The sequence below is a fragment of the Rhinoderma darwinii genome (assembly GCF_050947455.1).
Source record: "Rhinoderma darwinii isolate aRhiDar2 chromosome 10 unlocalized genomic scaffold, aRhiDar2.hap1 SUPER_10_unloc_11, whole genome shotgun sequence".
Taxonomy (NCBI): domain Eukaryota; kingdom Metazoa; phylum Chordata; class Amphibia; order Anura; family Rhinodermatidae; genus Rhinoderma; species Rhinoderma darwinii.
In genome coordinates, this window is record NW_027461831.1 from 203650 (window position 1) to 215407 (window position 11758).

The 11758-nt window shown below is 47.0% G+C and overlaps 1 pseudogene; it reads left to right on the forward strand.

The window, feature by feature from the left end:
• The first annotated feature begins 225 nt into the window (after positions 1 to 225).
• Positions 226 to 1117, forward strand: LOC142697934 (very long chain fatty acid elongase 5 pseudogene; annotated as a pseudogene).
• The last annotated feature ends 10641 nt before the right edge of the window (positions 1118 to 11758 follow it).

Genomic DNA, 11758 nt, shown 5'->3' on the forward strand with positions numbered 1-11758 from the left:
TTTCTACTTGGTGTTCCACTTTCCCTAGAGAAAACCGAGGGTCCCGGTTTCCTTTTTAGGGATAGAAATTACAATCCCTGTTCGTTTCAGCCTTGTCGGTTAAAAAGATGCAATTGGAGCAGAGTCTTCACACAGCTAGTGCCTCCTCTGAGCCAGGAGTCGTACAGGAAAGTGAAGCCGCTGGGAATATAACGGTACCCGGGCTGCAGCCAAAGAATGGTTTAAGAAATGGAGGCCATGGATAAAGCAGTGAATGTATATATAGACAACTTGCTTGGACCAAGAGACCCGCGAGTAAAATGATGGTTCATGTTAGATAATTACATCCCCTCATTTGTTTGCACCGTCCTGTATTTATTTAGGACCGAAGTACAGGAAAAACAGACCACCAGTTTCCTGCAGAGGGATTCTTGTAGTTTATAATATTGGCCTTACACTGCTCTCGCTGTACATGTTTTATGAGCTGGTAACAGGAGTATGGGAAGGAGGATACAACTTTTTCTGCCAGGACACTCACAGTGGAGGTGATGCAGACATGAAGATAACTCGAGTCCTCTGGTGGTACTACATTTCCAAGCTCATTGAATTCATGGACACTTTCTTCTTTATTCTCCGCAAGAACAACCACCAGATCACCGTCCTACATGTCTATCACAATGCGTCCATGCTAAACAACTGGTGGTTTGTCATGAACTGGGTGCCTTGTGGACACTCCTACTTTGGTGCTACTCTCAAAAGCTTTATCCATGTCATCATGTACTTTTACTACGGACTATCAGCTATACCAGCCATGCGACCTTATCTGTGGTGGAAGAAATACATCACCCAGTGCCAGCTGACCCAGTTCGTCCTAACACTGACTCAGACCAGCTGTGCAATGATTTGGCGCTGTGCAGTCCCCATGGGATGGCTGTATTTCCAGAACTGCTACATGATCTCTCTCATCATCCTCTTTACCAATTTCTACATTGAGACATACATGAAAGCCTCTTCCCGAAGGAAAGATTACCAGAACGGCTCAGTGACTGCAGCGAACGGACACACAAACGGCTTTTCTTCCCAGGAGGAAAATGTCAAGCAGCGTAAACAAAGAAGGGATTGAGCGGAAAAACCAGCCACCAGTTCACTGCGCCAGATGATATACCATCAGATTAAAAACACAGTGCACTGACACCCTTACAGCGACTGTAAATTATTCCTAGTTATATAACGTGATTAATGTAGATCTTAACAAACTCTACCTATCATTAAAATGCTGAAAACACATTTAGAATTGCTCACAAAATTAGCGGGCAGGTATTGTTTAGTTCTGCCCTCTACAGCTACAGATGATGAACTGCAAGTCTCAGTATGCCATGATAGAGGCTTGTGTGAGACTTACAAGCTTCTGTGTTCTCTTCCGACCTCTGTATTGAGTTCCACATTTAATATGATTCTTGATGGGACTTGTAAGAAAACAGCATCTGTAGATCTACAGGAAGGTCCCATCTGCTCTAGAACATATAGCACTATTACCTATTGCCTATAGCACCTTATCCAAAATGGAAATGTGTGTAAGGAGGCATTGCCATTAACAATAGAACCTGTGGTAAGGTCTAAACACATATATTTTTAGATACACTTCTATAATCCATCCATATTTTCATGTTTTTAGAAAGCCAACACCCTATAACCCGTATAACAGTTTTGTAGACGTATTATTGATGAGATAAGACGAGGTAACAACTCCATACCTGGCTATGTAAGGTATCTCCTGGATAAAATACAGTGGGATAGTCACAGCTGGCACATAAGAAAGGACACATGGGATCAGGCAGTGATAAGGATGAAGATGAGCAGAGTATCACATGTTAAGGATTAAAAAATGTTTTTGTCACATAGCTATATACAAAGAGAGCCCTGAGCAATGTCGGCTGCTACTGAGACTCCCCCGGCAGACCACTCTGATATCGACTTAGACCAGTGATTGTTACTGCGTGCGTGCGTGCCCTCGCTGTAAGTTGTGGATACAAAAAAAAGTAATATTGTAGTAAATTACACTGCTGTTGCCTTACTAGTTTCAAATTCTAGGTGCTGAATAGTAATTTATAGGTACCAGAAGTTATCATACATTTCTAATGCAGGATACCTGTGTGTTTGAATAAACATGCCTTAATAAAACAGCATTTAGATAACAGGGCCCATCATTTCCTACCGTTTAGAAAAAAGGTTTAAAAGGAAAAAAACATTTGGCAACTTGGCTTTATAGTAGATTGATATATTTTTAGAATTTCTTTGTATTATACTAGTAATAACGTTTCCTCGTCTCCTACAAGCACACAATAGAAGCTGGTGACATCACTCAAAGATCAGCGTGTCATTAGTTTTAGTCTTTTACTTGATGGATAATTGGTTTATTTCATTTGAATTGCGGATGTGACTGCTGCCCTGAAAGTTTCTGTTTTTATTGTATCGCAGTTTTGCGTTTTGTTCCATTTGTGGTTAAGCTGCTTGTTTGTATAATGCAAAAGATTTGCACTCAAGGAGAGCTTATGGTCTGAACAATACAGGTATATATTTAGGTGCTCAAATGTATATTGTCACCGTGGCATAGACACTTAGTAACAAAACGATGTCAAACATTCCTAGGCTGCCTTTTTGTGTGTATGGTTACAGCAAGCATAACAACTGCCTTCTGTGTTTGGGCAACAGGTGCATTTGTAACCCCCCCCCCCCCCCCCCACCACCACCACCCTATGTTACCCTCCTCTGTTGTAATTCCCATTTATAATTTTTAAAATAGTAGTATGTTTTGACTTTGTTTTATTTTTACTTTTTTTTAACTCAATGCAATGTGGGACAGCAGTACATTAAATGTCGTTGTCTTTGCAATGAACAAGTTAGTCATAATGATGCCAAGGAAATTGTGTGAACAAGTGTGTTTTTAGTTTTGTTTCCTTAGTTGCCGAGCGTCCAGCACTGGCAAAGCCATTTAAAGGCATTTATACAGTAATACACGTCATGTGTCTGTTAATATATAAAAATATAAAAGTTGTGAAGAAAAAAATTTTTTTTTAAAAAAAAGATGCAATTGAAGCAGATTCAATCGTTGTCGGGTCTCCTAGTTTTTGCCAGCAGGGTTATGCCTATGGGTAGGATTTTCTCTCACCGATTGTCAATGGCTACGGAGGGGTATTTTCTCCTCATCACCTGGTTCGAATTTCATCTGGGATAAGGGCGGATTTCAGAGTCTGGTCTATATTCTTGCAGGACTATAATGGACGCACATGTTGGAGGTCGCCTACTGTTTCCAATATTGACTTTGAAACTTTCACTGATGCGTCAGGTAGCAAAGGATTCGGGGCTATTTTTGGTACAGCATGGTGTGTGGCCCAGTGGCCGGACGCTTGGCGTGCCAGGGGATGATGTGCGAATCTGACTCTATTGGAAATGTTCCCTATCATAGTATCTGTGGAATTGTGGGCCGGGACTATGGCAAACTCGTCTGTGTTATTCTGGTCCAACAACGAGAGTGTCGTGCAGGCTATTAATCATCTAACCTCCGCTTCACTCCCTGTGGTGATATTGCTGCGCCGGCTGGTGCTGCGATGCTTACAACATAATATCCAGTTCAGGGCTCGTCACGTTCCAGGTGTTGACAATAAAATTGCTGATGCTCTTTCTCGTTTTAATTTCCAGTTTCATTTATTGTTCCCGCAGGCAGAACAGGAGGGGACGGAGTGCCCGGATGGGCTATGGAGACTGCTGGATCCCAGTTAGTGCCTTTCGTCAGGGCATCACTTGCTCGATCTACCTGGACGGCTTATGGTAATGCATGGAACGAGTGGTTGAAAGTTGTAGGGGAACGTATTATTGGTCCTCCGGAACATCCTCGTTTAGCCTATATTATGGAATATTTGTCGGGTTTGGCTGAGCAGTTGCGCTTCGTCACCTTATGGGTCTGGCATTTTTCTTTAAGCTTCATGGGTGGGCCAATGTCACAAAATCCTTCTTTATTTTGCAGTCCATTAAGGGGTGAGAGAAGTCGGCAGTTCCAATCTAGGCGTCCGATTTATTTTGCAATTCTGTTAAAACTTTTGCATTGTTTACCTGAGGTATGTGCTTCTATGTTTGACTCGGCCCTGTTAGCCGTGGCTTTTTCCTTTTTTGGTGCTCTGCGGATACCTGAGTTAGTTCCCTATAGTGCTACGCGGCCGGGCTGCCTTTTATTTGAGGACGTTAGTTTGTCTGAATCCGGCCAAGGTTTTCGAATACGTCGATCGAAGACAGATATTTTTGGCAGGGGCTGCTGGGTTTCGTTGTGGGCAATCGGGGGTGCGGGTTGCCCTGTTGCTTTAGCATCTTCCTACTTAAGTTTGCATAACTGTGGCTCTCAGTTTATGACGTATATTGACGGCAGCCCCCTTACAAAATTTCAGTTCTCTGCAGTATTTAAAAAGGCATTGTCATCTGTCGGCCTCCCCCTGGGGACTTCGGCACCCACTCATTTCGCATAGGAGCGGCTACAACCACCAGCTAATTGGGCCTGACCGATACTGAGGTGCGTCGTATAGGGCATTGGCGCTCTGATGGCTTTGTAGATTACGTTCGCTCCGATTTGGTTCTGCACTAATTTCTTTTATTTTCTAGATTACCGGCCGTCAGTATGGATAATGGGCCATTCATATGTTTTTTGGGCTGAACGGAGAGCGGCTATAGGGCTCGGGGGAAAATCACTTGGATTCCAGGATGCAGAGATCTATTGGAGCGGCCTAAGATCGTTGCAGACCTTACCGGAAGTGGTGGATATTAGTCGGCACCGGCTGGTGCCGACGGTTTTGGTTCTACACATTGGGGGGAATGATTTATGATCAGTGCGCCTTGGTGAGTTGATTGCCCTAATCCAGTCAGACCTTGAGTAGTTTGCTTCCTTCTTCCGGAGCTCGTGCTTGTATGTTTAGAAGTAATCCCCAGGGCAGTGTGGCACGGGGCCCGGGGTGGTAATCCAATTGAGAGGGGCCGGAGGCTCCTGAATACACGTGTATCTCGCTTTGTGGGAGAAAGGGGGGGAGTAGTGATCAGGCACAGACAACTGGAGGGTGACAACAGATGCCTGTTACTGTCAGACGGAGTTCACCTTACAGATATTGGCCTGAATATATTCCTGTCCGGTCTGCAGGATGGGATTGAGCAGGCACTTTTCCTATTGGCTGGGGGTCGTGGTGGGGCAGAGGCACATATAGTGTGAGTACACGTCCTCCTTATGGCGGTTTTGTAAGGTAAATGACCTACATGCCCACTTATGTTGGCGGCTGGCATACGGGTGTTTACTTTAAAAGTTAATGTTATTTTCAATATTAGTATTTATAAAAAAAAGCTGTGGCCGACCCCGGGTCAACCCATGTTAAAAGGAAACAAGTTTGTTCTGTGTCAATTTTAATGTTAGGTTATCCATGGCTAAGTTGTTGATGGGCTTATAATAGTATACATGCAGTCTCTTCTCCATCTTCTTGGCCTTTTGGTGTGTGGCCTGGCTCTCTGGTGGCTACACACTGACTGTTATCAACAACCATGCCCCCCCCACTAATGTACATCATCCCCTCAGTCCTATAGATTATCAGACTGTTGATTGTTAAAATGAGACAATTCTGACAATTTTTCCATATTATTTAACATTGACCTTTTTCTTTTTCATTTCACAGTGAAACTGGAAATTTCTTTCCCTGTTGGGTGCATTAATGTATTAATTTTGATATTTTTTCACAGATCAGTGAAATGACAGCAAAGATCATGGAGTGGTCGATGTTGGTCCTCATGCTGGTGAATGTATTGAGCTACTATCAGAATATGCAGGTCAGTAGACGTCACCTCATTATCACCTCGTATACCAGACCTCGTAATTGAAGGCACTCAGGATTATTGGCCGTTGTGCCCATGACTGGGTGACAATGAAGGGGTTAACTAAGCCACGTTATACTAGGGGGATTCTTCCATGTAGTATTTACATTAGTGGGGCCTACAGGGTATGGGGTATCCGCCTATTGGGCATTTTTTGGGGGGATATAGGGCGGTCTTACCCACCCTCCCCGTTCTGTGTTTCTAAGGGCAAGGGGGGAAAATATCTTCCTCTTCTGGCCGTTACTGCGCAGGGATTTGTTATTACAAAATTGTGAGTACACTTAACTGATTGTCATGGACCAGGAGGAGCTTGAAGAAATTATCCGTATCCGGATGCAGGACGAGGGTTCTGTATGGCTGCAGTCTCCTATTCAAGAGACTGTGGCACCGACGTCTTCCCTACCTGGCACACTCCCTGCGTGACGATCCTCCCGCCGCTCTAGGCCGCAAGCATGTCTATCCCCCTCCGGCGACAGTAGAGCTCGCTCACTGTCGGCTAGACAGGCCGCACATGCGCGCACCGCACTCTCGCCGCAAGTACAGCGAGAGGTGGCTAAGGGGCCCGACGAGGATATCATCCCTCCATCGTCGGGTATGATATCTCCCACCAGCTTGGGCCGTGCTAGGCGTCGCCCCGGGGCCGCAAGGAGCTCGACCACCCGCACTCCACCAACGCATACAGTAGATCTGCCGAGGGGGGCTCACTAGCGTTAAGGAGAACAGCAGGTACTGCATCTGGGGGGATAGCCGCTCAGCACTCCCTCCCAGGTACTGTAGCAGGGGGGATGGCATGAGACTCCCCCCTCCGTTGAACGACGGGGATGATGGCTCTGTAGGGGACAGTGAAGAGGACTTCTTCCCCTGCGAACAGGAGCTACCTAGGGTGCAGCAATCCACGTCCATGGCATCCCCGTCGTTGCCCGCCTTCAGGGATACTTATTTTTGCGGTATCCCACCCCTCGGTCCGCATTTGTCTGACGATACCAGGGAAAAAATAGCAAGGAACGAATATATTGATAGAGTTGTGGGGTGAGAAGTTAGCAAATTCGTCTATGGTGTTCTGGTCTGATAATGCCAGCGTGGTTCATGCCGTTAACCATTTAACTTCCTCTTCTGCGCCGGTTGTGGTTCTAATTAGACGTTTAGTTTTAAGATGCTTGCAGCACAACATTCAAATTAGGGCCCGTCATATTCCCGGTATTCAAAATAATGTAGCTGACGCCCTCTCACGTTTTAATTGGCAGGTTTACCGTTCGCTCTGCCCTAGACGCCCTGTTGCCGTCCCCATCTTCATAAGGTTGTTACAGGTCCTTAAAGACGTTTGTTCTTCCCATTTTTAAATATCCTTGTTTACAGCGGCCTTTGCTTTGGCCTTTTTTGCAGCGTTACGGATTTCGGAAATTGATTGCCATGTCGGCGGCCCGCCCGGGCGGTTTGTTAGCAAATGATGTGGCGTTATCCAGCTCTGGGATTCGATTCCCCATACGGAAATCCAAGACAGACATATTCGGCAGATGTTGTTGGGTATCTTTAAGGCTGGTTCCTGGGCCAGCCTGCCCTGTCTGGGCCGTCACGCTTTATACAGATGTTCGTGTGTCAGGTACCCAATTGTTCTCCCATGCCGATGGAAAAACTGCTCACTAGGTAGGTTCCAGTTCACGGCAATATTTAGGTCAGCCTTAACCCGTGCTGGCTTTCCCCCAAAGGATTTCAGAACACATTCATTCCGCATTGGAGCCGCTACAACGGCCAGCGGTTTCGGCCTATCTGATGAGGATGTTCGGCGTATCGGGCGGTGGCGTTCAAATTGTTTCGCTGGTTATATCCGTCCGGATTTGATTTTGTATTAAGTTTATTTGTTTCTTTCTAGGTTCACGCCCCGATATATGGATCCTTGGGCATTCTTACGTCTTCTGGGTGGAATGGAGAGCGGCAATATGGAATTCCAATACAGTCATTGGAGGTAGGGTATCCGTATACACCCACCTGTGTGCTGGAGATCAATGTGTAAAGATATGTACAGTATATCTCATACATAATATAAAGTTATTGACATGCTGAGCCGCTGGTACAAACCAGTGGACGTAAAATTCCTTTAATCCGGCATTAATGAGATTATCAAATATTCCTGATCATTGGATAGATTTTATTTGTACCCGTAGAAGCCGTTCTATAGGAATACAATTGGACCTATAATCTTTGTGCTCGTTCTCTGCACCATTTTCATCGTGACGTCAGCAATGTAATGGATATGGTGTCACATGACAATGGGTCAGGTCCGTTTTGGCATCGCCGTCAGTCACATGACTCCATGCAATAAATGAATGCAAAAAAACCTCGGCCCGGGTGGAAAGTTCTTGCTTTGTTCAATTTTTAATATATTAATTTTGATATTTTGATATTTTTCACAGATCAGTGAAATGACAGCAAAGATCATAGAGTGGTCGACGTTGGTCCTCAATCTGGTGAATGTATTGAGCTACTATCAGAATATGCAGGTAAGTAGACGTCACCTCATTATCACCTCGTATACCAGACCTTGTAATTGAAGGCGCTCAGGCTTATCGGCCGTTGTGCCCATGACTGGGTGGCAATGAAAGGGTTAACTAAGCCACGTTATGCTAGGGGGATTATTCCATGTAGTGTTTACATTAGTGGGGCCTATAGGGTATCGGGTACCCGCCTATAGGGCATTTTTTGGGGGGATATAGGGCGGTCTTACCCACCCTCCCCGTTCTGGGTTTATAAGGGCAAGGAGGGAAGACATCTTCCTCTTCTGGCCGTTACTGCGCAGGGATTTGTTATTACAAAATTGTGAGTACACTTAACTGATTGTCATGGACCAGGAGGAGCTTGAAGAAATTATCCGTATCCGTATGCAGGACGAGGGTTCTGTATGGCTGCATTCTCTTATTCAAGAGACTGTGGCACCGGCGTCTTCCCTACCTGGCACACTCCCTGCGCGACGATCCTCCCGCCGCTCCAGGCCACCAGCATGTCTATCCCCCTCCGACGACAGTAGAGTTCGCTCACTGTCGGCTAGAGATGCCGCACATGCGCACACCGCACTCTCGCCGCAAGTACAGCGAGAGGTGGCTAAGGGGCCCGACGAGGATGTTTTTCCTCCATCGCCGGGCCTGACATCTCCCACCAGCTTGGCTCATGCTAGGCCTCGCCCCGGTGCCGCGAGGAGCACGACCACCCGCACTCCACCAACGCATACAGTAGATCTGCCGAGGGGGGCTCACCAGCGTTAAGGAGAACAGCAGGTACTGCATCTGGGGGGATAGCCGCTCAGCACTCCCTCCCAGGTACTGTAGCAGGGGGGATGGCATGAGACCCCCTCCCTCCATTGAACGACGGGGATGATGGCTCCGTGGAGGAGAGTGAAGAGGACTTATTCCCCTGCGAACAGGAGCTACCTAGGGTGCAGCAACCACCACCACCTCCCCCTACACGGCCTGCGTTCGTCATACCCGCAGGTTTGGGTTCTGGCTTACCTCCTGGCAGAGAATACTGAGAGGGCCTCTTCGGTTAGCTCAAGGGATACCAACCGGACCCGCCGTTCCTGTTCTTGCCATTCATCCAGGCGCCGCTCATCTTGACAGTGAACTAGACATCGTAAACGGCATAGGAGGTCGCCATCAAGGTCAAGCTACAGTTCAAGGTCAGAGAGTTCACGCACTGGATCGTCACACCTTGGCAGTCTGCGGGACAGCCATGACCGATGTCGCCATAGCAACCGCGCCTCTGCTCACCGTCGCTCAGCAAGACCAATCGTTGCGGTGGTACCAGCAGCATCCGCAGCACCTGTACCTCTACCGACACCCTCGATGGCTGTGGTCCCGGTATCGGCATCAGGACACGGTGAGTATGACTGCCTTCGGGCTTGGGGTTCAGGGGGAACGTCTTATGTTGATGTTTTTAATGTGTTGCGACCCCTGTTGGCGGGAGCCCCAGCGGCTCCATCCCTGCCGGCCTCGCAGGTGGAGGCAGGTAAAACGCTAGTGGAGGCATCCATGTCCATGGCATCCCCGTCGCTACCCGGCTTCAGGGATTCTTATTTTTGCGGTATCCCCCCCCCCCCCTTGGTCCGCATTTGTCTGACGATACCAGGGAAAAAATAGCAAGGAACGAATATATTGATAGAGTTGTGGGGTGAGAAGTTAGCAAATTCGTCTATGGTGTTCTGGTCTGATAATGCCAGCGTGGTTCATGCCGTTAACCATTTAACTTCCTCTTCTGCGCCGGTTGTGGTTCTAATTAGACGTTTGGTTTTTTAAGATGCTTGCAGCACAACATTCAAATTAGGGCCCGTCATATTCCCGGTGTTCAAAATAATGTAGCTGTCGCCCTTTCACATTTTAATTGGCAGGTTTTCTGTTCGCTCTGCCCATGGCCAGCTGCCCGGATGCACTGTGGAGGATTCTGGATCTCAGCTGGTCCCCCTAGTAAGGTCATCCCTTGCGCCATCTACCTGGGCTACATGCGGTAAGGTGTGGAATGAGTGGCTGGATGTTGTCGGTGTTCGTTCCCTGGGTCCCAATGAAGCTACCCTCCGGTCTTACGTATTGGAATATCTGACTAGGTTATGGAACCGCGGGGCCTCAGGGGCAGTTGCGCAGCGTTGCCTTTCAGGTCTGGCTTTTTTCTTTAAATTGCGCGCATGGCCGGATGTCACCAAGTCATTTTTCATTGCGCAAGCATTAAAAGGGTGGAAGAAATCCGCAGTTAGATGAGAAGCTAGACGCCCTCTTTCCTTCCCCATCCTCATAAAGTCGTTACAGGTCCATAAGGACGTTTGTTCTTCCCATTTTGAAATATCCTTGTTTACAGCGGCCTTTGCTTTGGCCTTTTTTGCAGCGTTACGGATTTCGGAAAATGATTGCCATGTCGGCGGCCCGCCCGGGCGGTTTGTTAGCAAATGATGTGGCGTTATCCAGCTCTGGGGTTCGATTTCCCCATACGGAAACCCAAGACAGACAAATTCGGCAGATGTTGTTGGGTATCTTTAAGACCGGTTCCTGGGCCAACCTGCCCTGTCTGTGCCGTCACGCTTTATACAGATGTTCGCGTGTCAGGTACCCAATTTTTCTCCCATGCCGATGGAAAAACCGCTCACTAGGTAGGTTCCAGTTCACGGCAATATTTCGGTCAGCCTTAACCCGTGCTGGCTTTCCCCTCAAGGATTTAGAAACACATTCATTCCGCATTGGAGCCGCTACCACGGCCAGCGGTTTCGGCCTATCTCATGAGGATGTTCGGCGTATTGGGCGGTGGCATTCAGATTGTTTCGCTGGTTATATCCGTCCGGATTCTATTTTGCATTAAGTTTATTTGTTTCTTTCTAGGTTCACGCCCCGTCATATGGATCCTTGGGCATTCTTACGTCTTCTGGGTGGAACGGAGAGCGGCAATACGGAATTCCAATACAGTCATTGGAGGTAGGGTATCAGTATACACCCACCTGTGTGCTGGAGATCAATGTGTAAAGATATGTACAGTATATCTCATACATAATATAACGTTATTGACATGCTGAGCCGCTGGTACAAACCAGTGGATGTAAAATTCCTTTAATCCGGCATTAATGAGATTATCAAATATTCCTGATCATTGGATAGATTTTATTTGTATCCCTAGAAGCCGTTCTATAGGAATACAATTGGACCTATAATCTTTGTGCTTATTCTCAGCACCATGGTGATCGTGACGTCCGCAATGTAATGGATGTGGTGTCACATGACAATGGGTCAGGTCCGTTTTGGCATCGCCGTCAGTCACATGACTCCATGCAATAAACATGAATGCAGAAAAACCTCGGCCCGGGTGGAAAGTTCTTGCTTTGCGCAACTTTTAATGTATTCATTTTGATATTTTT